Consider the following 25050-nt stretch of genomic DNA (forward strand, 5'->3'; position numbering starts at 1 on the left):
TTCGGTGCCTGCGGGTGCCGTGGCACAGTACAGGAAATGTAGATGAATCATGGTCCGCGAGGTTAGCTCAGCGGCAACGTGCGCGCCTTGGAAAGAAGACGACACGAAGCAACACAGGTTCGATCTCCGGGTCCGCGCTTAGAAACCTCGGTATTTACGAGCATTATAAATACGCAACTAAGACAAAAAAAAACAATTACGCATCCTAAAATCGAACAATTCCTGTAACAGCACCTCGATGCCTGTGGCTTTAAAAAAAAAAATCTAAAATGCATCAACCCAACACTTTATTAAACTAACTCCCCATTCAAGGCTTCCTGCCCCCATCACGTCACTTCCCCTCAAACATAAAAACGTGGCTGTCCACAACATGACACCTTCCCTCTTCTTAAACCAACAGTCAAACATGTTAACCATGTTAACCCATTCCTTCAATACATCTTACGGGTTTCGTTTTGGCCCTGACTGTCTGTCCTTCTTGTGGCGGAGCTGGACTATATCACTGGGTTGTGAGCTCCACGTCCCCCCATTATTTGTCAGACGTCTCCCCATCTCCCAAGTACGAATCATCTGACTCTTCCTGGGACTAGACCGTAGTGGGCGCATACCAAGGCTCATCACACTCCTCCATGTCTCCTCTGTTTTGCCTGAATACGATATACTTCGAGTGATCATGACTATCATTGTCTTTTGAGGAGATCATTGAGCCTTTCACCCGTGTGACGGTGAGGGGTCCTGGTGCAAACCTTCAATCTTCTTTCCATCGTTGTGTCTGGTGTACATCCTCTCTGTCTACTTCTTCAACAGTACTCTCTCCAGCGCCCCTTCTCGTATCGGCTGCCACTTTCATCTTCATTTTCTCTCTCGAGTCCTTCGCCCTGATCTCTTGGTCGAAAGGTGCAGACCCACCAGCGAGAGTGCCTTGAGGCAGCTGAGTCCACAGTCTCTGGCTGAACGTAAGATCTGCAGGGCATTTGCCCATGGTGCTGTGAGGCGTATGTCAGTAGTCTTTCCTGAGTACAATGCTTGTTCAAAAGGCTTAGGAGACACATGGGTGACTTGCAGGGCCCTCTTGATATTTCCCATGAAAAGCTCAACCATGCTGTTAGCTTGGGGCCAGAGAGATCTGATCTTTCAATGTTTGAACCCCATATATTGCACAAAGTTGACAAAGTCCAGGCCACTAAAAGGTGGGCCTTTGACGAACTTAATGACTTTTGGAATGCTGTATGCCACCAGTATGCGGTCCAGGGCTGGTATGACGGCCTCCGCCGCCATGGATGATAAAATCTGCACCTCTGGGAACCTCAAATACTCATCCATCACCACCAAAGCACACGTACCATTTCAGAGCGGGCCAAAGAAGTCAATCGCCAACTCTTCCCAGATTTCTTCCGGCAGTGGGGACAACTGCAGAGGGTTTGGCCGCAGAGATGGTGCTACTGAACAGCAGATGGCACAGTTCTTCAGGGTTCCTTTGAACAGTTTGGTCAGACCCGGGAACCATATCTTTTGGCAGAGCAGCACCTTTGTGGACACCACCGTGCAATGCCCCTCATGTGCCAGATCCACACCTGTTGTCACCTGTTGTCGCAGTAACTTGGGTAGAACGATGTAAGACCCCTTCAAGAAAACATGATCTTCAGTGACAGTGAGCTCATCCTGCACCAGTGTCATGTTATTGACGTCATCTTCAGACTCGGTGTCAAGATGTTTGGACATAGCCTTGGAAAACGTAATTCTTACTTTGCCAATGCACTGTTCAATGATGGCGAGGAATGCGTCAGCTGTGGATTCTTGTTGGAGCATTTTCCATGCCACAGGGAATGGCTTCATCTGGTGGATGACGTAGTGCAGATAGGCATCCACAAAGGAATGTTCTGGATGTTAGATCTCTGCCGGAACACTGTGAAAGATAGTCAGCTGGGTTTTTGCCCTTGATTGGTCTGTGGCAGATGGTGAATTTGTAGTCCTGGAGCCAGAGGCCCCATCTCGCAATGCGTGGTGACATACAGGCTTTTGGGTTCTCGTAAATGGTAAGGAGGGACTGGTGGTCCATGTTGACTGTGAAGATCTTCCCAAATCAGGAAAAGATGAAAATGCTTGCAGGCCTAGATGACCACCAGGCTCTCTTTCTTAGCCTGCAAGAATTTCTTTTCCATGGTCATCAGGCTGGAGCTGACTTAAGACACGACCCTCTTGCTGTGTGGGGTCTTTGGGTCATTTTGGGCCTGCACTGGTGTCGGCAGTGACTTCCATTTCTTTGGATGAACTGAAATATGACATATCCATGGCAGATGCAAGATTTGCCCAAATGATCTCAAAACTGTATTCACACTCTGGGGACCAGATTAATTCCTGATTGTCTCTCGTCAGCTCACGAAGTGGGCTCTCACGGTGGCATAGTTCTCTAGATAGTGGGAACAATAGCTGGCGAGACCTAAGAATGATCTCAGATCCGGCACATTCGTTGGACGTGGAGCCCCTTTTAGGGCCGAAACTTTGCCTGGGTCAGGGCGCATCCCTTAGTCAGAAAATATATGTCCAAAGAATGTCAGTGTACGTTTCTGGAACTCGCACTTGTCCATATGTACTTGGTGGAGCGTGCCAAATACCAAAATGTCATCACTGTAATTAAGACAGTTCAGGATATGTTTAATGACTTGGTGAATCTCCTCCTGGATCATTTCTGCGGCTGAGTTTAGCCATTTGTAGCGATACATTCCTATGTGAGTCACAAAGGTGGTTATGTAGCGTGACTCCGGGGGGGAGTTCCAGCTGGTGCTAGCCCTTGTTGAATTCCAGCTTGGAGAACACAGTTGCCCCATTGAGGAGGTGGATCATGTCCGTGATACTGGGGGCCTGGTGGCGTTCCCGCTTAAGGCTATATTTGGACGGCACATGTCCACACACAGACAAATAGACCCTGCAGCTGATTTCTTCGGGGCAGGTACAATCGGTGAGACCCAAGGAGTGGGTCCAACTGCCGCTTTAATGATGTTGAGATCCAGTAGGCACCTGATTTCCTCTACCACCTGCTTCTGGATATTTATGGTGATGCCGCGATAGTGCTGTGCAACGGGCTTCTTCATTGGAGCAATGTGGAGTCGTACTTTGCAATTCTGTAGTTTACCAAGTCCTTTGAAGAGGTTGGAGAGTGCCTTTACAATGTCATTGTATTGGGCCAGATATTTGTGGGCCATCATGCGGTACAAAATGTGGACAAGGCCCATGTCGAAGGCCGTACGGAAACTTAGGATGCACCCACTGTTAGCTTCCGATGGAGAGTACGTGTAGTCGGATGCAAGCTGTGTGTGACTTGTGGGCACAGATTATCGTGAATATCCCTTTGCTCGGCAATCGTGTGTTGGATCCATAAGGACCTCGGCAGGTGCAGTAGATGGTTATATGCTTCCCCACTCATGATGTTCACTATTTCTCCGGTGTCATTCAGGAATTCAGTCGAGGTGTCATTCAATTGCAGGACGACTGTGGTACTGTGTTCCTTGGTGATCTTGTTGCCCAGTGCCCATAAATAGCCTCTCTTCCACTGATTATCTGGTGGGAGGAGGATTCACTCCCTGAATGAGTACCTCCACGTACCACACATTCTGTCTTGTTCTGTAGGTTCCTCTTCTGTTTGGGGTCCTGTATGACCATCGAGACTGAAGCATGTCGCCTTCTCCTTCCAATGGGCGATATCTCCGGGATTCAAAACTGGGATTCCTGTGCTCAGGGCAGTGTTTTGGGTGTGGTCTGCTGATCCTGGGTGAAGTCCCTTGGGATGCCGGCATGGGGGCGTTTCTGCATACAGCCCTGAAGTGGTCATGTCCTCCACAGGCATTGCATTTTTGATCCAGGGAAGGGCACGTGCCTTCATGGGGGAACTCGTATCTGTACCGGAAGCATGTCTTCCCAGTTTTCTTGGGGTTTCCTTGAGGCGCTGGCATTAATTTTTTGACTGCATCTTGGTCTCTCGGCAAGGAGGATACCTTGACCCTGCTCAGGTTGACAACTTGCTGTGTAATGGCGGAGTCTGTACGCACCATGGCCAGGATCTTATCTAGAGACAGTTGTTTTTGGAGCAGTTTTTGCTTGAATTCAGGGTATTTCCATCACATTATGAATTGAGAGCACAGTGCTTCTTCGTTCAAATAGCAGTGTAATGCGCAGTGTTTGATGTGGATACGGAGCCTCATAACAAAATTGTCCAATGTTTCACCTCTCTCCTTCTTGGTGGTGTGAAAGAAATGCCTCTCATTGTCCACATTGGTGTGAGGGGCAAAGTATGCAAAGTGGCCTTTTCTTCATCTACCAGTTCACATAATATGCCACACACTGATGTTCCTACTGCCAGGGTCAATATATTTTTCTTGCAACTGTCAGCCATGGGGCCCATTGCCCCAATGTATACTTTGAAGTCTTTTGCCCAGCAAACCCATCAGGGACCGATATTGCTGGTTTCCATGAAGTCAAATGTCGTGGACTGTTGCCAAGGAGAGACAGCCCCTTGCCAAGCTTGAAACACCTCTGATGGATGTGCTGGCACTGTGACCGGTATGTCACCATCAGACATCATGGCAATGGTGCAGTCATTTCCCCTATGTCTGCAGTGGTATCACTGGTCGCAATAGTTTCCCAGAGGATCATTACCCTCTAGCTGGGCATATATAGGGCTGTCCAGGTGAGCACTTTGCTTGAATCCTAGTGAGCAGTGCAGAGTCCCCCACTGCACCTTTATGTATTTGACCACATAGGAATGACACATTTAGCAGTAGCCCCCAAGTCCAAACTGGCCTTCTAGCTGCCTAATCATGAACACTCGGATCTGGAGATGCATGTTGCAAGGGGCAGGCCCAGCTCTCTTTGACACTGACATGCCTTGGGCACACCCACTGTGCTCTGGGTGTCTAATGTTGTTCCATTTCTTGCTGCAGCAGTTCACTGCCGAAGCCCAGGATGAGATGGAACGTGCCATGCTTGACAGAGGCACTTCCTATCACCGCTGCTGCCTGTGCGGAGAACTGGAACGTAGGCTGCTCCTGCAGCAATCATCAAGGACAGTGCACACAGCAGATTGGGCACGCTGGGACGTTGGGCTTGATCTGCCCCCTCCCCCCCCCCGATGTCAGCTTCAACATTTGGTGCAGGCGGACGCCGCGGCACATTAAAGCAAATGGATAGCTCGCACGAGCAGAGGGGAGGCCCACAAGGAGTAAACCGCCATTGACTCTCCACATTATTAAACAAAGTCCCCTCACCAAGGCTTCCTGCTCCATCACATCACTTCCTTTCCTTGCCCCCACCCTAACTCTGCCTCAAACATAAGAACATGGATGTCTACAACGTCACCCCTGATTCCTATCCCCCCTGTTTGTTCACCATTGTCCCTAATTGACTAAGTGGTGGATCCTTACAGCATCACTTCCTGGGAGTAAGTTGGTTATGTGGGTTCTGCCAGATCTATTTCAAAGATCAAAAAAATCTAAACTGATACAAGATTTAAGAGAGAACATTATGGAAGGGAGGTATGTAAACAACACAGCTCAACAGGTATATAGCACTGACTACAAGGACGAAGTGGAATAGTCAAAGAGGGTTATATGTGATTTTACCACAGGTAAAATCAGAGAGGTCAATTTCAGAGTGGCCAAAATATCGGAAAAATACAGATTTCTTTTTTTTTTATTCAGGATTTTCCCTTCTCAACCCCTAGTTCTTCTACCCTTTTAACCCCACCCCAACACCATCCCTACCCGTGTTAACGCCTTACTCCACTATTATATGTAAATGTAATAAAAAATTGTCTGTATTTTGTGGTTTTTTAACTTTCATTGAAATTTACCACTCTGTTTTATTTTCGGTAAAATGACTAGATACCCCAAAGAGTAACCACAAGCAGGCACATGTCAATGTGTTCAAAATCCTGCAGTCTGGGTAAAATATACAAGTAAGAAAAATAAGCAAACAATTACTGCTGAATCCTAGAGCTCAGTATTGGATGTGGTCGTATCAGGGATAGAATACAGAGCACTATACAGTTCCAGAATCTAGTGGAAGGCACCGGAAAGAAGTGATTTAAGCAGGCAGGCTGAGGTCTGCAGCCCAATCAGGGAAAGAAAGAAAGAAAGAAAGAAAGAAAGAAAGAAAGAAAGAAAGAAAGAAAGAAAGAAAGAAAGAAAGAAAGAAAAGGCAGAAAGAACACCCCAATCATCATAAGCACCTTCAGACATTTGTGAAAAGTTAAGTCTCCCCAACACATCCTCAAATACTGTCAAATACTAACAATATTGTAGCCATTTGTACTCACTGGTATGTATGTTCTGGGAATTCTCATTCTGCCAAGGAATGCACCTGTGCGTGCTTCCCTGGCACTCAGTGCAGGCTTCAGTGTTGGGGCAAGGTCATTTCTCTGCAGTCGTCAGCATTGTACCCTTAGCCAGTGGCATCTTGCGTATGTGCCTTACTCACAAGTAGTGATATCTGCTTTATCAAAACACCAGAATACACACACAAACAACACGTTGCTGTGCTTATAACGCGGGTCTGCTCGCCCACTCCAAGTATTTCTATTTCTTTTCACATCTCAAGCACTGATGATGCAGCTATGTTGCAGGTGTCAGAATGAGAGGGTGGCAGGATATGACTTCCCTGCATGTGGGATATAATTATGTAAAGCTTTGGTAGGAAGGAGAGGGTGGGAAAGCACGATGGCAGCGCTGCATGGGCCGATGAAGTGGGAGGTGTAATTTGAGGAAACTCATGTACTACAAGTGACTGACTTGAGAATATTAGCCGGTCACTCAGGGCATGCCAGAACATTCTTTAAGGGGTGAGTATTTCTGAGGCACTTGAGGAGCAGTTTGATCATGGCTAGTGGTGATATATATGCACATTCATATCTCCCTAATGTTTGATATCATCAGTATCATCAGTAAACAACCTGTTATTCTGCCACTTTCCTCTTTATTGCATTTCTTGCTATTTTTTAACATGCTGGAATATACATTCCTAATATTTTCCTAAACATGTAATGGAATGTGTTTTACCATTATATAGTTTTTACAGAAGCATTCTGGCCCAAATTCATTTTTACAGAGTTTTCTAACCTGAATATGTTTTATTTGCACACATTTTTTATTTGCACAAATGATACATTGCTTAATTAATACACAAGATGTCTGTAACCTCGCCGTGATACCTAAGGGTCTGGACGATTAACAAATGAAATAAATAAATAAAAATAAAAACATAATAACTGATGGATTTGTGGTGTTAGCTTGACGTTGGCATCTATTTTTTTTTGTGTGTGTCTAAATTGAAAATCACTGTATCTCTTGAAATGTAAACAGCAACACTCATAACTTTAAAACATAGAACAATAAATCTTAGTACTTACATTCACCGAATTCCCTGACAGTGAAGAATAAAGGGACATGTATACATTTAAAAGTGTAGGATGTGAAATGAGTAAACTATCTCACAAACTGTTGCTCACAAAGTACGACATTGAAAAGGGATGATGTAATGGTAACTTACCTTCATTTTTAATATTGTAAATCAATAACACTTTTCAGAAGTAGAGAACAAACCAGGTGGAGTTTGGGCTGTCACAGACAAGGGCCGTTATGCAGGGTTGAGGGACGGGGTATGATCAACAATGCACACAGTCTAAGGGCCTCATTATAAGGTTTGCGCTCCCGTAATGAAAGGGGCCGGTACAGGACCGGCCCCCTTCATTCCGTGAGCGCTGATTACGAGCTTGCCATCGCGGGACCCGGTTTGCACGCCTGGTAAAACCAGGCGTGCTTTCCGGGTCCCGCGAGGGGAAGAGGGAGGGAATAACGGGCCAGATGCAATCGGCCCGTTATTACCTCCCTCCCCATTCCCATTGAGCCCTATGGTGGCTGAAATCGGAATGGGTTCCTGCAAGGAGGAATTACCGGGTCCTCCTATGTCGGAGTAACCCGGTAAATCCCCATTGCAGGAACCCGGTAATGGAGCCCGGAACGGAGGCAGCCATGGAGCTAATGGCTCCATGGCTACCTCCATTCTCGTAATGAGGCCCTAAAAGTCAAAAACATGATTTATGATTAAACAAATTCCCACTCTAAAAATAGAAATATTATAGTCAGACAGGCTGTGCCAAGGAAATCAGAGCCTGGTGCTCTGGTGTAATCAGGAGAAAGAGGTTGTTGTAAAGGTATCACTGGAAAGCACCAGTATATGCGGAACAGACAGGCCAGGACATCCTGCACCCAATAACTGAAAAAGTCAAAGGGCCTAATTACGACCCAGGCGGTAATCTTCCGTCATTACCGCCATGGTGTAATGAGCGTTTACGCCGTGGGCCGATGGCGTAAAGAGCGCCACATTACGACCCATCGCGCACGAGCATTACGCCATGGCGGTAATGCAATTAACGCCATGGCGGAAAAGGCCCCTACCGGCATCGTAAAGCGAGCAAGGTGCACTTCCGCCACCGTAAGTAGTGGCCACCGTAATTAGCGGCCACCGTAATTAGCGGCCACCGTAATTTGCGGTGGCCGTAAAAAGCAGAACCGGAAATAGCGTCATCACGCCGGAACGGGAAACAGCACGTCGGCCATCTTTAAAAACACAATCCATTGCCATTCTACCGAACAACACCAGATCCAACCCTGACACCTGTCCCAACCAATCACCCATCCATCCAATTACCCAAAAATGCCTAAAGCTGTTAAGAAGGCATGTGACCGCCAGCGCCAGGAAAGATTCAGCCGGGAGGAACTCTGCATGCTTGCGGAGACCCTGCAAGACAACGCAGCTGTCGTTTTCTCCCCGGACATGACCAGGACAGCGATAGGGAAAAAGAAGGCCATCTGGGCCCTGGTGGCCGAGCGTGCCAGCGCGGTGGGGACCGTACCCCGCACCCCACAGCAGTGCAGGAAGCGCTGGGACGACCTTCGCATACGGGTCAGAGCCGTCATCTCTGCGAACCGCAACCTTGCCCTGGGTACCGGTGGAGGGTCGGAATCCCCACTAAAACTCCAACCGTGGGAGGAGATTTGTACAACCACGATTGGCATGGAAGCCATTGAAGGCGTCGGAGGAGCTCCGACATCAGGCGATGAAGGTAGGTGCCTCAAACAAGACATGCCTTAGTCACTGCAGTCCATTCATGTGTAGCACAAGGTTGCCCTAGAGTGTAAATGCAACACATTTCCACACTGCCCATAGCCACATGCGAGCACCACCCTGTATACACTGCTGGCACCCGCATACCTGCATCCACATTCCACACTAAAAGGAGACAACCTGCATGGCCCTGCCTGAAATCTGCCTCATCTACTGACCAGAATAATATCTATCATTGTCATTCCAAAGTCCGCAGACTCATCAATAACGCCCTCCCTCCTTTGCTCCACCACAGGCACAGATTCACACCCCGAGGACCAGGACACCCCTGTGACGAAGAGAGCCAAGAAGGCCAATAATACCATCCCTGCACCGTCAACCTCAGCTGCAGTGAGGCAGACCCCACAACAAGCAGGACCCACTGCAAGCATACCGGATGTCCCACCGGCAAGCACCCCTGTAGTCAGCAGGCCAGCAGCAGCTGCTCCACCTCTACCAACATTGCCTGCCACAGAAGGCACCGGGTCAGCGGCCAGCAGCAACATGGGTGAGACAGTTGCAATAGCTGCATGTTCAGACTCAGACATTGAGGAGCACGAAGTCAGAAGCCCCACTGACCTACTACATTCCCCCTGTTTGTCAGACACCAGCCCCCATGAGGATCACACACAGGGGCACACAGAGGTAGAGGAGTGGCCTTCTACCCCATGCCCAGTCCTCAGTCCACAGGAGCGGAGCAGCCCCTCCATCACACCACCAGCACTGGCCATGGGCCAGCAGGGGCAGCAGTCCCTCGAGGACATCACAGAACGGCAGCAACAACTGTCCAAGATGCTGGCTGAGCATGCCACGGAATGTGTGGGGGCTAGGGCAACCATTGAACAGGCCACGGAGACCCTAAGGGCCGAAGTAGCGCAGAGCACTGCCACCCTGAGGGATGCCATGCAGGCCATGTCCAGGTACATCTGTGCTGAACTTGCCGGCTTGCGTCGTGCACTCACTGAGCTCACCCACACCCTACAGGACGTGCATGCACGGGGGCAGGCAGGGACATCCTCCACTGCCAGTTCTGCACAGAGCAGCCCCGTCCGACGTTCCGGACGTAACCTGCGCTCCACAGCCAGGGGTGCCCCGGGGGCCGGGAGAGGCGGCTTGTAACAGCCTGTGGCCACTGTCACAGGCATCTGTTGACACCTACATGGGGTGTGTTGGGGTGTGCAGGGGGGAGGGGGGAGGGGGTGTGTTGGGTGTGCAGGGGGGAGGGGGTGTGTTGGGGTGTGCAGGGGGAGGGGGGAGGGGGTGTGTTGGGGTGTGCAGGGGGGAGGGGGGAGGGGGTGTGTCACGACGTTTCATAGTTTAAATACACTTTTTTCTTTCCCAAAATGAAATGTGTGGACATTTTCATTGCGTATGTGTGCTTTATTGGTGTACAGTCCACAGTGTGCATGTCCCAGAGACACACAGTGCCCCAAGTGCAGTCTCCATGTGATTCACACCAGCCGTGTGTGCTAGAAGCAGTGGTCGATGATACTTTGGCGCATTGCACGCCCCTCCTTTGCGTCGCCTCCTCCATGGGGTGCCGCCCCATCTGCACCCTCCTCATCCTCATCGTCAGGTGGTTGCAGTTCTGCGTCAGGGGGCAGGGGCACATTCCGTCTGACGCACATATCGTGGAGCATGACACATGCCATGACAATCTTTGCCACCTTCTCATGGTGGTACAGGAGTGCCCCACCAGACCTGCTGAGGCTTCGGAACCGTGCCTTCAATAGGCCGAATGTATGCTCTATGACCACACGAGTACGTGTATGTGCATGGTTGAAGTCCTCCTCGTGCTGGTTCTGCGGGTTCCGGACTGGTGTAAGGAGCCACCTCTTCAGGGGACAGCCTGCATCACCTGTATGTAGGCGAGAATGTATGTGTCAGTCATGTCGTCTGATCAAGAACATGATGTGCCACCATGGCTTGCATCCAACTGTTACTTTGGCTCACTTCTACATGCACTAATTGATTCACACAATGCAACCAGTATATGCTCATGGCTCCCATGGCCTGTTTTTCATGCCATCACCCAATGTATGCAGAGGGGTTGAGTGCATTGTGAGTGCCCATCCTCTGTCTCCGTTCTCTGTGTTACTCACAGCCAGGTGGAGTATGCATCATCCCCCCCCCATCAGCCAGGTGGAGTATGCATCATTCCCCCCCCCTTTCAGCCAGGTGGAGTATGCATCATTCCCCCCCCCTTTCAGCCAGGTGGAGTATGCATCATTCCCCCCCCCCTTTCAGCCAGGTGGAGTATGCATCACCCCCCCCCCCCTATCAGCCAGGTGGAGTTTGCATCGGTACGTCATTCACCTGCCCACTTCCATGACATTGGACTCACTGAGTAGCCAGGATCTCGGGCCTGCATGTCGCTCCGTGTAGCGTGGTATTGTGGAGTTCCTCAGGACCATAGAATCATGGGTTGATCCGGGGAATCGGGCACAACAACGTGTGATGATCTTGTTGGAGTCACAGACCATTTGCACGTTGATTGAGTGGAACTGTTTCCGGTTGCGGTACGGTACCTCCAAGGCACGTGGAACCACCAATTCCACATGGGTGCAGTCGATGGCACCAATGCAACCGGGTATGCCGGCCAGTGCATGGAAACCCACTTTGGTGTTTGCAATGTCCTGGGCAGTCCGTGGTAATGAGATGTGGTCGTCTGTGTGCTTGGGGAGGGCATCGAGCACTTGGATGAGTGTTCGTGAGAATAATGGTTGTGAAATGCCATGCAAGTGCCCCACTGTGTGCTGGTAGGTGCCTGTGGCCAGGAAGTGGAGTACAGACACTACCTTCAGTAGGGGGGGGATGGCGGTTGGAGTTTCTATCATGCTGACGATGTCGTTGTGTATCATGTCTACGATGGCGGTGATGGTGTCCCGGTCCAAACGGTACAGGGTGTGGATCTGCTCAGCAGTGAGGTTGAATGGATTGGCTCTGATGCGTGGGATTGGGGGCTGCCTGCGTGGCGGCACTGGCTGTGCTGGTGGGGCTTGCTGGGCCTGCCTTGCCCTCCTTCTCCTCCTGCCTCTCCTCTGTGCTGCCTGTTGTTGTTGTTGCTGTTGTAGCACATGCATTGCTATCAGGTCCTCCAGCCCCAACATTGCTAGTCGTATTGGTATCATTGTGGAGTGTGACTCGGTGTGGGAAGGGGTGGGGTGTGCTCTTTTTGTACTTCCTGAGTCTGTATTGCCTTCACCTGTGCTGTTTCTTTGCACCTGTAGCAGCTGCATTCACTTTACATGGCCCTTTACGGTTGGTTCGCGATGGCGTAATTAGCACCATGGCGGTAAGGTACTTAACGGGCTGGGTGATGGCGTTAGGTGCATGTCCACTTGGGTCGGCATTTGCGTACCTTTCTGCCATGGCGCTAAGTACGGTGTGGCCGGTCGCGTGCGCGCACCCTTAGCGCAGTTAACGGTAGCGTTAACTACGATGCCGCTAATGGCATCGTAGTTAACGGTCACGGGTCATGATCGGACCTGGCGGAAAACGATGGCGGTAACCATTTACCGCCATCGTTTTTCACTTAGCGCCAGGGTCGTAATGAGGCCCAGTGTAAATGTCAGAAGCCCGCTTTATTGACAATCCACATACTGCAGGGACAGCAGTAAGCGCACAGGTCTCAAAAGCTCTCCGAAATTCAAACAGAACAACGAATTGTAAATGAAAAACACATCTTAACTGACGTAATAGCACAATCTTAGTTTCAAAAACCCATGACTCAGCGATATTTTACGAGAATTGTATACATATATAAAGTATAGTGGTTAATCTTTTTTAATTGCGTATAGCTATCTGATGGCCCCACCTTAGACCATTCCTTAATTGAAAAAGTTAAACAAGACATCTGCTCAGCAATAGGTAATTGGCTAACGCAACATTTACTGGGTAGCATCACTTTGAGAGTTTTGATTGGTTGCCATCTGTCTTTCCAACCCTGAGCACTTGCCAGGCCATAAGCACATGAGTAGAAATAGGAGTAGGGGAGAGAAACGCAAGAACTGCTTCTTCTAATTAAATAAGATACCATCCCTATTTCCTAGGTCATGACCCAGGGCATCATGACCCAGGGCATCCAGCTTTCTACTTAGCCCTATCAGGTGCCTCTGTTCTGGGAGTTTGTGGGGAGTCAAGGCAGATGCCTGTCTGTGTCTGGAGCTAAGGAATAGACAGTGTCTTCCAATTATAGGTCATGTGTGAGAAGACCATGTTTTTAATTAGTTTAACCTGCTTTTGTTGTGATTATAGCTAATATTAATACAAGTGTTGTTACCCTCTCTGGCCACTGGAGATTTAGTCAATCTGTTCCTTATATGGTATTAAGCTTCTAATTATTCGGCACCTTGCATTCAAACGCTGTATGTTCTTTACTTAATATTTTTCTTATGCTTTGGAAATTATTATCTTCTGTTATCTTTGGAGCCATCCAAACCTCCTTTATTTCACATTAACCTTGGAAAGGGGCCGTGCAGCCACTGTCAATGAATTCAGCAAGTCGAGTCTCTCTGCACCCTCAGGGCTTCTGAAGAGGGAAAATCTGTATATGCCTTCCGTCCAGAAAGACCCCCCAACTGGAAGAAGCATCAATGACAACATGGCCACCGATCGTATGAACTTACACCAATCCCCACTGCCCCCACCATGGATAACTACCACGAAAGATACCCTGCCGGCAGACCATACAACCCTGCAGTAATACGAACTCTACCTAGAGTGGATGAAGAGAGATAAGACAGAGCTGGAAACGACTACTGAGCGAAAGGGTATGAAATAAAACTATCTAAACCAGATTTGAAAATAGAAAGGTGCACAAATGTAAACCCTGCACAATTCTTGGCCGATGCCTACAAACAGGGAGAGTGGGCTCATGACTGCACTAAAAACATTGAGTATTTCAGTGAAACAAGGGAAGTAAAGGAAGATGCACTTGAGCGGGGAGAGGTTTTATATATTGATGGTTCCTCAACAATTGATCAAAGTGATGGCATCAGGAGGACAGAAGACGTGAGGAGTGTCCGGTTACTTCTACAGTAGTCAGCACAAGCGGCAGAATTAGTGGCACTAATACTAGCCCTACCGGAGTGTGAAGGGAAGAGGGTGGCAATTCACTCAGAGAGCACCTATGTGATGTCAACAGTACATTCAGGGCTAGCAAGATGGCTGAGAAGAGGGTTCAGGAGAGCACATTGGACACCTGTGCAGCATGCATTGCTAGTAGGGGAACTAATGGAGGTTGTCACGTATCCGGTGAAACTCGCATTAGTGAGGTGCCAAGCACATACTAAAGGGGAGAACCCAATCTCAAAGGGAAATGAGGCAGCAGATTATCACGCAAAATGTGCATCACATTTTTGAGAAATGTGGGATTTGGAGGAGAAACAAAAAGAAAGGGAAGGGGTGAGGCAAATGTTGTTAAAGGAGGGGTACAATCACCTATCAGAAACTCAAATAATGGAACTGCAGGCTACAGGCTGCCGCAGCAATGAATGAAAAGAACTCTGGGTAAAAAGAGGGTGCTCAATATCTCCTACTGACGCCCTGTGGTTGCAAAATAATACAGGGAAGGTAGTGATGCCACTCACACTATTGAAAATAGCACTAACACAACTACATCATCCCACACACACAGGGAAAGAGGTCATTGCAACACGCATTGGAGAATCATGGTTCTGTCCAAACTTAAATGCACATGTTGCTAACTTCATCAGCAATTGCTTAACGTGCCAACAGTTCACTGCTGGACACACACTAAGAGTGATAAGGGTAGCAATTCCCTGTCCTGAAGGCCTGTTTTTACACCTCTGTATTGACCACGTGGATATGATCAATGTATGTAAAGGCTACCGATACATGATTGTGGTGGTCTGCCCCTTCGCAAGGTGGATAGAGGCTGGGCCATGTTCCCATGTCGACGCCCTCAGAGCAGTCAAATTCCTGGTCTGAGAAGTATTCCCAGCATGGGGAGTCTGTGGGGTCCTGCAATCTGACAACGGTCTTCACTTTGCCAATGAACTGTTCCAACACATAACGGCTCTTCTTAGAATAAAACACAAATTTGCCTGTGCATATCACCCACAAGCCAATGGAGAGTGTGAATGCCTCAACGGCTTCCTGAAAGAGAGCATAGCCAAAACTCAGCAGAGCATCAACAAGAATTGGTTACACTGCCTGCCCATGGCCCTGTTCAAACTACAGAACAAACCTCGGTCCGACCACCATTTACTGCCCCACGAGGTGGTAACAGGATGCCGTATGCATCTCCATTTGGCTCCACACACGAGGTCAATCAAAGATTTTGAATCAGCGTCAGATGTTTCTTGGAAATTAAATGTATGATTATGTGAATTCACTTGTTTCTAGCACTTCTTTTATCACTCACCAGATACAATGACAGGGGAGGTTGGAAGACAGCACACAAGAAGATGACAACATCCAATAGATACCCAGAGAACTGCCCATTAAAAGATGGGACCAGGTTCTCCTGAAGAATTTTATGAGACGCTGGACTGCGCCTCGTTTCACAGGTCCCCACACTGTCGAGGCGGTCACACAGAGAGCGGTCAAACTAGAAGGGAAGTCAGTTTGGTACCACTGCTGAATCATCAAGCCCTACAAAGCATCAGCTTCACCCCAACGCACCACTACGGAAATCGACAGGCCAACACTACAACAAGCATCATACAAAAAAGCAATAGTGCCCCAATCCCTATCATTCCTGAACTTGACAATCTCCCAAGTTATGTTATGTTACGACATTTATACTGCACAACCTTGAACCGTTGGGCAACATGATACAGACAAGAACTTAAATCAGAAAAAAATTAGAGATACATACCCAAGTTCAGCACAAGGTTTTGTCTTGAAGCTAGTAAGCAGTACTTGATCGTGAAGATCTGGGGGAAGACGTTCCAAGCCATAGGGGCCACCACAGAGAATGGTCCTTTTTCCATCTTCTTAGACTTGCTTCTAGGAATGGTCATAAGGTTCGGAAGGCTAGACCTGAGGGGGTGGCTATTAGACTTATTGGAAATAAGATCTTGTAAGTACTTAGGCATTAAGACTAGTCTACATTTCAAGGTTCTTGTTAATAACAGAAAGTGAATTCAAGAGGCTACAGGGAGCCAATGCAAAGACTGTCTTGCTTGTGAAATATGTTCGCGGTGGGTTAATCCGACCACTAGTCTAATAGCCCCATTTTGCACTACCTGGAGTTTAATAGCATCCTCACTGGACCCAATAAGAAGGTTGCCACAATAGTCCAGCTTTGATCCCAAAATGGCTCTAGCTAGGGTCTCAGCATTTGCTTGAGAAATAAAGGGGTGCAAGTGAGCAAGTAGTTTTAAGAAGTAAATGGCTGAGGAGACCAGGCTTCTCATGTGATCTTTCATGTCCAGATGCTGGTCAAACACCACACCTAGTGTTATTTTCCCTATTCAGGGCAAGGTTGTTTTCAATCATCCACTCTTCTACTAAGGAATACACTCTGTTTAGTTCCTCTTCATCAGAAGAATGGGAGCATGCCAGGGAGATGACACATTGGGTGTCATCGGCATAGTTGGTAAACAACACTCCCTCCACTTCTAAGGTGTCAAAGAATGGCGTGGTAAAGATGTTATAAATACAGGGGGACAGGCAGGCCCCCTGAAGAACTCCAAATGATACAATCACAGGGTCAGCTGCGGCCTCCTCTATGAAGACAAGTCTGACTCAGTTACTTAGAAACGAGATCGTCCAGTGAACTGCCTCAGGAGAAAAATTAGCTACTTCCCCTAGCCTGTCAGCCAAGATCGCATGATCTACCATATCGAATGTGGCTGACAGGTCTAGGAGCATAAGCATAGAGGCTGCACCCTTATCCATTTGTTCAAAGAGTCGTGATTTTAGCTCTCGTAGGGTGGTCTCTTGAGCAAAGTGCATATCCTGTCCTGCCCAAACTCTGAGATTTCTCTATACAGAAAATTTGGGAAGAGATATTTGAATGGGCAGTAAGTGATTATTTAGTACGAGGAGCTTAAAAAGTGCTTACAAATAGTAACACAATAATGCTCTTTTAGCACGATTTTCGGGGGGCACCTTTATCATCTCATGAGCTGCTCAGTAGCAGCGTAAGTATCAATTAATTATGGTGTTGTTAATAAAATTGCTTACAACAACTGTGTGGGTACTGCTATCAACTGGCCTCTTAGCAACTTCCCTCTGGCAGTTATACCTTGCTTTGCATGTCTCTGCTGTATCCAACGCTAACATTTCCCCAACCCAAGCTGCAAGGACTACTGTGTCAGGTGGTACAGAAGACACTGCTGATAAGGTAAGGAGAGGTCAGCGCAGTGTTGTCACAGACATAAAGTGAGTAGACACATTCCTCACTGGCACTGTACAAATAACAAACAACATGTGGTATAACACCATGTCCAAAAGTGGTAAAGATACAACAGGGGAGAGCTGCTATGTCTGCTCACTTATCCCCTATGCCATGAGTGTCTCCAGAACATTCATAGCAACGAAAGTACCAATAGCAATAGCACAATGCCTCCTGTACCTTCCAATGTTTCAAACACAAGGAAGATTCCAAGGGAAGATGGCAACGTTAAGATGGAGTTCAAAGGCAGCATTCAGGTTCAAGGAGTTTGGAGTTTTGTGTCAGGACAGCCAGTCCCCTGCACATAGATTCAGTCTATGATTGGAGTATTGCCTGCAGCCCGGTACATGGTTTGTCTAGGAACCAAAACTCCAGGGTTCCCAAGAGGTTAGGTACTAGGTGGGGTGACAAACATTGTTTGGTGTGGGCGCTGGTGGTTGTCCAGTTTCTGTGAGCATCTTGATATGTATTGAAAATTATTGAGAGAAGAGAGAAAAAATATATGGGCAAAGGAACCCTCTTTTTTCGGGGGCCTGACTCTTGAGGGTAGAAAAGATACACAATTATAAGGGGGTAGAGTCAACAGGCTTCCCTAGCCAGTAGCGTGATGGGTGGTCGGTAGGACCTTGCAAGAAAAATACTGTGTCGGTAGTTAACCATAGACAAAATCACCACAATATGCATGAAACAATGATCAGCATTTATTTGCAAAGAAAAGAAAAGTTTTGTCTGAAGGAATTCTTATGTGCCGTGGCACAACACAAGTACATATAAAAGTGCATGTATACTCTGCACGGTGGTGGGTTAGTAAAAGGTGGTTACAGAACATTCAGTGTATCGCCATTGTACAGTGAACACTATTAAGTTGATAACAGTCTCTTATACATATTGTTCAAGGTCACAATATATCAAACAGTGTCACAAGTTGATGACAATCTCTTATGTATATTGTTCAGGGTCACAATATACCAAACAGTGTCGACACTTAGATGTGTGTTTCTGGTTTGGTAATTGGTTGGCGGAGCGCAGGGCTGGTAGACATGAGACAGCGCTGCAAGATGGATACCGAACTGTCTTCAGGACGTGTGCATCAGTGGTCAAAATATGGCGTCATCCTACAGTGAGATGGACAACTAGCGTTAAAATGGTGAATTTGTCTAACATTAGTGAAAAAAGGAATGCAAGGAACAAAAGACCTACCAGGCAAAGGATAAACGCTCTGGCTGTAGTCCGTAAGTGGAGACAGCTGCTTAAGATGCGGCTGGGGCGGAACTGCATAAATCAGGCGCTCGAGTCTATAATTGAGAGGAAGGACTATTAGGAAACGGGCATAGAAATCATGCTCCTACTAATTGCTAATAGCTCAAAAATACTTCAAAAAAAGGGGGGGCACGCCCCAACGGTAGTAAGGAACGTGGATGAGGTGGACACTAAATAAATAAAGTGTGCATGTTGCAGTACAACGTTATTTCATATCTACTGAGTATATGAAGAAATTGAAATACGGCTAGTATTTGAGACCCTTTGACTTCGTCGGCAGAGTTAGCAACAATGGGTGCCGTGACAGTGATTCTAGATATGGGCCGGAAGTAGGGTGCCGGTAAGATAGTGAAATGGGGTCCGAGGGGAGTGTATTGGACGAATTTTGTAAAACGGAACACAGAAGTGCGGCCGTGAGCTTACCTATTAGTTGGCCAAGTGAACTGTGTCAGTCGAGATCTGTGCGCAAGCGTAGTGGACAAGCCTCGGTATAAGTCGAGGTATTTGTCAGTGCGCATGCGCCGGAGAGTAATGTCTACGTAGTGCGCCAGTGGGCCAGCCCATCAGGTGCCGGTTCAGTATACTAAATCAGTTCGACAGCGTTGAAGAACATGATTGAATATCCGACATTGTGAAGCTTGCCATTAATCTGGCATAGAAAAATACTGTTTTAACCTTGTATTTTACATGGTGTGTCGTTTGAATATGCCATCTGTGTGCAATAGATTACAGTCACACATAGCCCCGTAGATCTGAGGTTGTGCGCAGGCATGGTGGACAAGTCTCAGTGTGAGACAGCATATTAGTGGCTGTGTATGTGCCGTGCGCCTTTATGCTAGTTGTCCATTTGTTATTAATACAAAAAGGCAATAATAACAACATATTAACAGAACGATTCAGATAAACAATGATTTGTGATCTTGTATTACATTGTTTGGCCTGTGGCAACAAAAAGGGAGTTATTACACTTTGTTCTAATCAATGTATGTCATTGGCAAGGTAATTTAGACACATTGAGAATTGTTTAACAAAAATTCAAAAAGAGGGACACAGATCTCGGGGTCAGCCAAAGGAATGGTTTGAGGATGAGCACAAATAAGCTATAGTAGTGTAGTCTCTGGTGTGGCGAAACAATGGACTATTTGTTAAAGAAAAGATTCCATTCAATCGAGATATTGAGGCCATGTTTCACAGAGTCCAAACGGTAGATCCACTTTTGTTCGAGTTTACGGAGGGCTAGATCTCTATCGCCTCCGCGGAATGGATTTCGGACTGTTTGTAATATTGCCCAGAATAAGTCATTGTGAGTGTGTTTCATTTTCTTATAATGTGCCACCAAAGGTTTGTCATCGACCTGATTTCGTATGCACGATCGATGTTCACATATGCGTTGTCTGATTTCTCTTTTTGATTTGCCTATGTATATCAGGTTACACGGGCACTTTATAATGTAAACACACCATTTGGTTTTGCAATTGGTGAAGGAATTGAGTGTCCACGGATTCCCTTTAAGGTCAATGGTCTTGATGTTCGCTGTTAGGCTGCAGACAAACCAGTTGCCGCATTTAAAATGGCCTTGCACCGGTGGTAGCTGCCATAGTGTGGTTTGGGTGTTGCTGGTGGTATCAACCTCAGTGTATGTATGTACAAGGATGTCCTTTAGATTCCGATTGCGTTTGAACGCAAAACGTGGTTTTTCCGGTTTAAAGCAATCTGTGTGTAGCTTATCCCAGTGTTTGAGAATCATTTTACGTATAGAATTACTCATGGGGGAAAAAGTGGTAACGCAGGTCATTTTTTCTTTAGATTGGTTTCTGACAGTTGGGGTGAGGCAGATATTTCGGTTGGTATGTTTGACTCTTCTTCTTGCCTGACGGATGATGTGGCTAGGATACCCACGTTCTTTGAGCCTAGTTGCTAGTTCTTTACTTTTCAGATCATATTCACTCAATGTGGAACAATTACGTCTGATACGTAGAAATTGGCCAAAGGGCAGATTCGTTTTGAGGCCCAAGGGATGGGAACTTGAGTACTCTAGCAAAGTGTTTTTGGAGGTTGGTTTGCGATATAACGTGGTATTTAAGGAATTGTCTTGATTCTTGGATATTTCTAAATCTAGAAAAGGAATCTGGTTTTTGTTGTAGTCAATGGTGAATTGGATACAGACATTTTGGGAGTTTAACCATTTCAGAAATAAGTGTAGGTCCTCCTCTGTGCCTTTCCAGATCATAAACACGTCGTCGATATATCGTAACCAGCAGCCAATTGAATTCTTGAAGGTGTTGTGTTCAGCGTAAATAGAGATCTTTTCAAAATTGTCCATGAACAAATTTGCTACATCCGGGGCAAAAGTGGCGCCCATGCTGGTCCCATGGCACTGTTGATAGAAGGTTTGTTTGAAAATAAAGCAGTTTTCCATTAAGGCCAAACGAATGCATTCAAGGAGAAAAGCAGTCGGGGGGTCCATAGATGTTCTGGCGTCTAGATAGGTTTTGAGCACTAGTATGCACTCTTTTTGTGGGATACTGGTATACAAAGATTCAACGTCAAGTGTCACCAGTAGGTCGTCTTGGTCCGCTTGTAGGGTGTCTAATTTCCTAATCATTGATGTGGTATCTTGAACATATGAAGGCATTTTGCAGATGAATGGTCTCAAAAAATGGTCTATGTAGATAGACAAGGGTTCCAAGACTGATCCTATACCAGCCACAATGGGCCTACCTGGTGGATTTGATGTGTTTTTGTGGATTTTCGGAAGTAAATAGAAAGCCGGGATGATGGGATGGTTATTAATTAAGAATAGTTTTTCGTCATCATCAATCCAACCTTCTGCAAGTGCGTGGCACATCAGGCTAGTTACTTCTGATAGAATCCGAGATGTAGGGTTCATAGGTATTGGTCGATAGAACTTGGTGTTGGACAGTTGTCTCATGACCTCGGTTTCGTAGAGAGTGTTGTTCCAGAGGACAATGCCCCCACCCTTGTCCGCTGGTTTGATCAAAAAAAGTTTGTTGTTTTCTAGAGATTTGAGGGCCAACCTCTGTTGTGCTGAAAGGTTATTTTTAGAATAGATTGGTTTGTCAAATAGATGATGCATCTCTGAAAGTATGCGGTTTTCAAAGGATAAGATCTCAGGACAGACCATCGAGGAGAGTGGCGTAAACGTGGACGGTGGTCTTAGGCCTGTAGATAGTGGCGGTTCTTTCTCTGGACTGTCTCTGAAGTAGTAGCGTAACCGAATGGTACGGAAGAATTTGCGTAATTCGGCTTCTGTATTGATTTTGTCTGCACTGGTGCTGGGTATAAAACTTAGGCCTTTACTCAGGACTTCAATTTCATTGGATGATAATACATGATCACTCAAATTGAAGATGGGGATTACCATGTTTGTTGCGGTCGTGGCACCCAATTGCGAGTGCGCATTGGGTGTTGGCCTTGGTAACGGGTTCTCCCTCGTTGTCCTCGCCCTTGAAAACTTGAGGCCTGTGGGGTGTTGCTTTGTCCAGTGCCAGTTGAATCTGAATCGCTACTATGCGAGCTATTGGAAAATGTGACAAACCTATTCTTTTGTTGTCTTCGTGTGTTTTGTCTGTTGGCGTTGACTTGTGAGTTCAACTGATTGTAGTATCCTGGGACCAAATAAGGATATGTTTTTTCCTCCTTGTAGTTTTTTATGTCATTCTGTAATTTCCACAATTTTTTATCGATGGTGAATTTTTTGAAAGTTTTTATTTCTTCTTCAGTCTTGTCCAGATGTGTTTTTATCTCTGGTATAATGGATCAGTTTTGATTTTATCTTCCAGTGTTCTCAGTTCTTCATCTTGTTTTTTGGTTTCCTCTTCAGCTGTTTCAATCACCAAAATGACCCAGTCGCGGGAACATTTATTGCCAACACCACTGAATTTGTTTAAGAAACGGGGGTTATCAAGAAAAACCCGGGGTATATTTTTTACTTGTAAACCTTCCGGGATGACCCCAGCTTTAAGGTACTCTAGCATGAGTAGCCCATGTGATTCTGTGCGGATCGATTTCTTCTTCTTTTGTAACAGAATATCCAAATCATTGAGTGCCGGATCTTTCGCCGGTGCTGCCGGTGGTATGGTTGCACCCAGCAGCGATGGAGTATCTAAAAGTCTTTTGTATAGATCATCGGAGAAACTGACAATATTTACATTCTCCATTTAATGTATATCAAAATAAATGAGGCCCAACAACCAAGGGTTGTCCAAAGGGAGAAAAAATATATGGGCAAAGGAACCCTCTTTTTTCGGGGGCCTGACTCTTGAGGGTAGAAAAGATACACAATTATAAGGGGGTAGAGTCAACAGGCTTCCCTAGCCAGTAGCGTGATGGGTGGTCGGTAGGACCTTGCAAGAAAAATACTGTGTCGGTAGTTAACCATAGACAAAATCACCACAATATGCATGAAACAATGATCAGCATTTATTTGCAAAGAAAATAAAAGTTTTGTCTGAAGGAATTCTTATGTGCCGTGGCACAACACAAGTACATATAAAAGTGCATGTATACTCTGCACGGTGGTGGGTTAGTAAAAGGTGATTACAGAACATTCAGTGTATCGCCATTGTACAGTGAACACTATTAAGTTGATAACAGTCTCTTATACATATTGTTCAAGGTCACAATATATCAAACAGTGTCACAAGTTGATGACAATCTCTTATGTATATTGTTCAGGGTCACAATATACCAAACAGTGTCGACACTTAGATGTGTGTTTCTGGTTCGGTAATTGGTTGGCGGAGCGCAGGGTTGGTAGACATGAGACAGCGCTGCAAGATGGATACCGAACTGTCTTCAGGACGTGTGCATCAGTGGTCAAAATATGGCGTCATCCTACAGTGAGATGGACAACTAGCGTTAAAATGGTGAATTTGTCTAACATTAGTGAAAAAAGGAATGCAAGGAACAAAAGACCTACCAGGCAAAGGATAAACGCTCTGGCTGTAGTCCGTAAGTGGGGACAGCTGCTTAAGATGCGGCTGGGGCGGAACTGCATAAATCAGGCGCTCGAGTCTATAATTGAGAGGAAGGACTATTAGGAAAAGGGCATAGAAATCATGCTCCTACTAATTGCTAATAGCTCAAAAATACTTCAAAAAAAGGGGGGGCACGCCCCAACGGTAGTAAGGAACGTGGATGAGGTGGACACTAAATAAATAAAGTGTGCATGTTGCAGTACAACGTTATTTCATATCTACTGAGTATATGAAGAAATTGAAATACGGCTAGTATTTGAGACCCTTTGACTTCGTCGGCAGAGTTAGCAACAATGGGTGCCGTGACAGTGATTCTAGATATGGGCCGGAAGTAGGGTGCCGGTAAGATAGTGAAATGGGGTCCGAGGGGAGTGTATCGGACGAATTTTGTAAAACGGAACACAGAAGTGCGGCCGTGAGCTTACCTATTAGTTGGCCAAGTGAACTGTGTCAGTCGAGATCTGTGCGCAAGCGTAGTGGACAAGCCTCGGTATAAGTCGAGGTATTTGTCAGTGCGCATGCGCCGGAGAGTAATGTCTACGTAGTGCGCCAGTGGGCCAGCCCATCAGGTGCCGGTTCAGTATACTAAATCTGTTCGACAGCGTTGAAGAACATGATTGAATATCCGACATTGTGAAGCTTGCCATTAATCTGGCATAGAAAAATACTGTTTTAACTTTGTATTTTACATGGTGTGTCGTTTGAATATGCCATCTGTGTGCAATAGATTACAGTCACACATAGCCCCGTAGATCTGAGGTTGTGCGCAGGCGTGGTGGACAAGTCTCAGTGTGAGACAGCATATTAGTGGCTGTGTATGTGCCGTGCGCCTTTATGCTAGTTGTCCATTTGTTATTAATACAAAAAGGCAATAATAACAACATATTAACAGAACGATTCAGATAAACAATGATTTGTGATCTTGTATTACATTGTTTGGCCTGTGGCAACAAAAAGGGAGTTATTACACTTTGTTCTAATCAATGTATGTCATTGGCAAGGTAATTTAGACACATTGAGAATTGTTTAACAAAAATTCAAAAAGAGGGACACAGATCTCGGGGTCAGCCAAAGGAATGGTTTGAGGATGAGCACAAATAAGCTATAGTAGTGTAGTCTCTGGTGTGGCGAAACAATGGACTATTTGTTAAAGAAAAGATTCCATTCAATCGAGATATTGAGGCCATGTTTCACAGAGTCCAAACGGTAGATCCACTTTTGTTCGAGTTTACGGAGGGCTAGATCTCTATCGCCTCCGCGGAATGG

Source organism: Ambystoma mexicanum, chromosome 2q (assembly GCF_040938575.1).
Source record: "Ambystoma mexicanum isolate Mex_15411 chromosome 2q, UKY_AmexF1_1, whole genome shotgun sequence".
In the NCBI taxonomy this organism is placed as follows: domain Eukaryota; kingdom Metazoa; phylum Chordata; class Amphibia; order Caudata; family Ambystomatidae; genus Ambystoma; species Ambystoma mexicanum.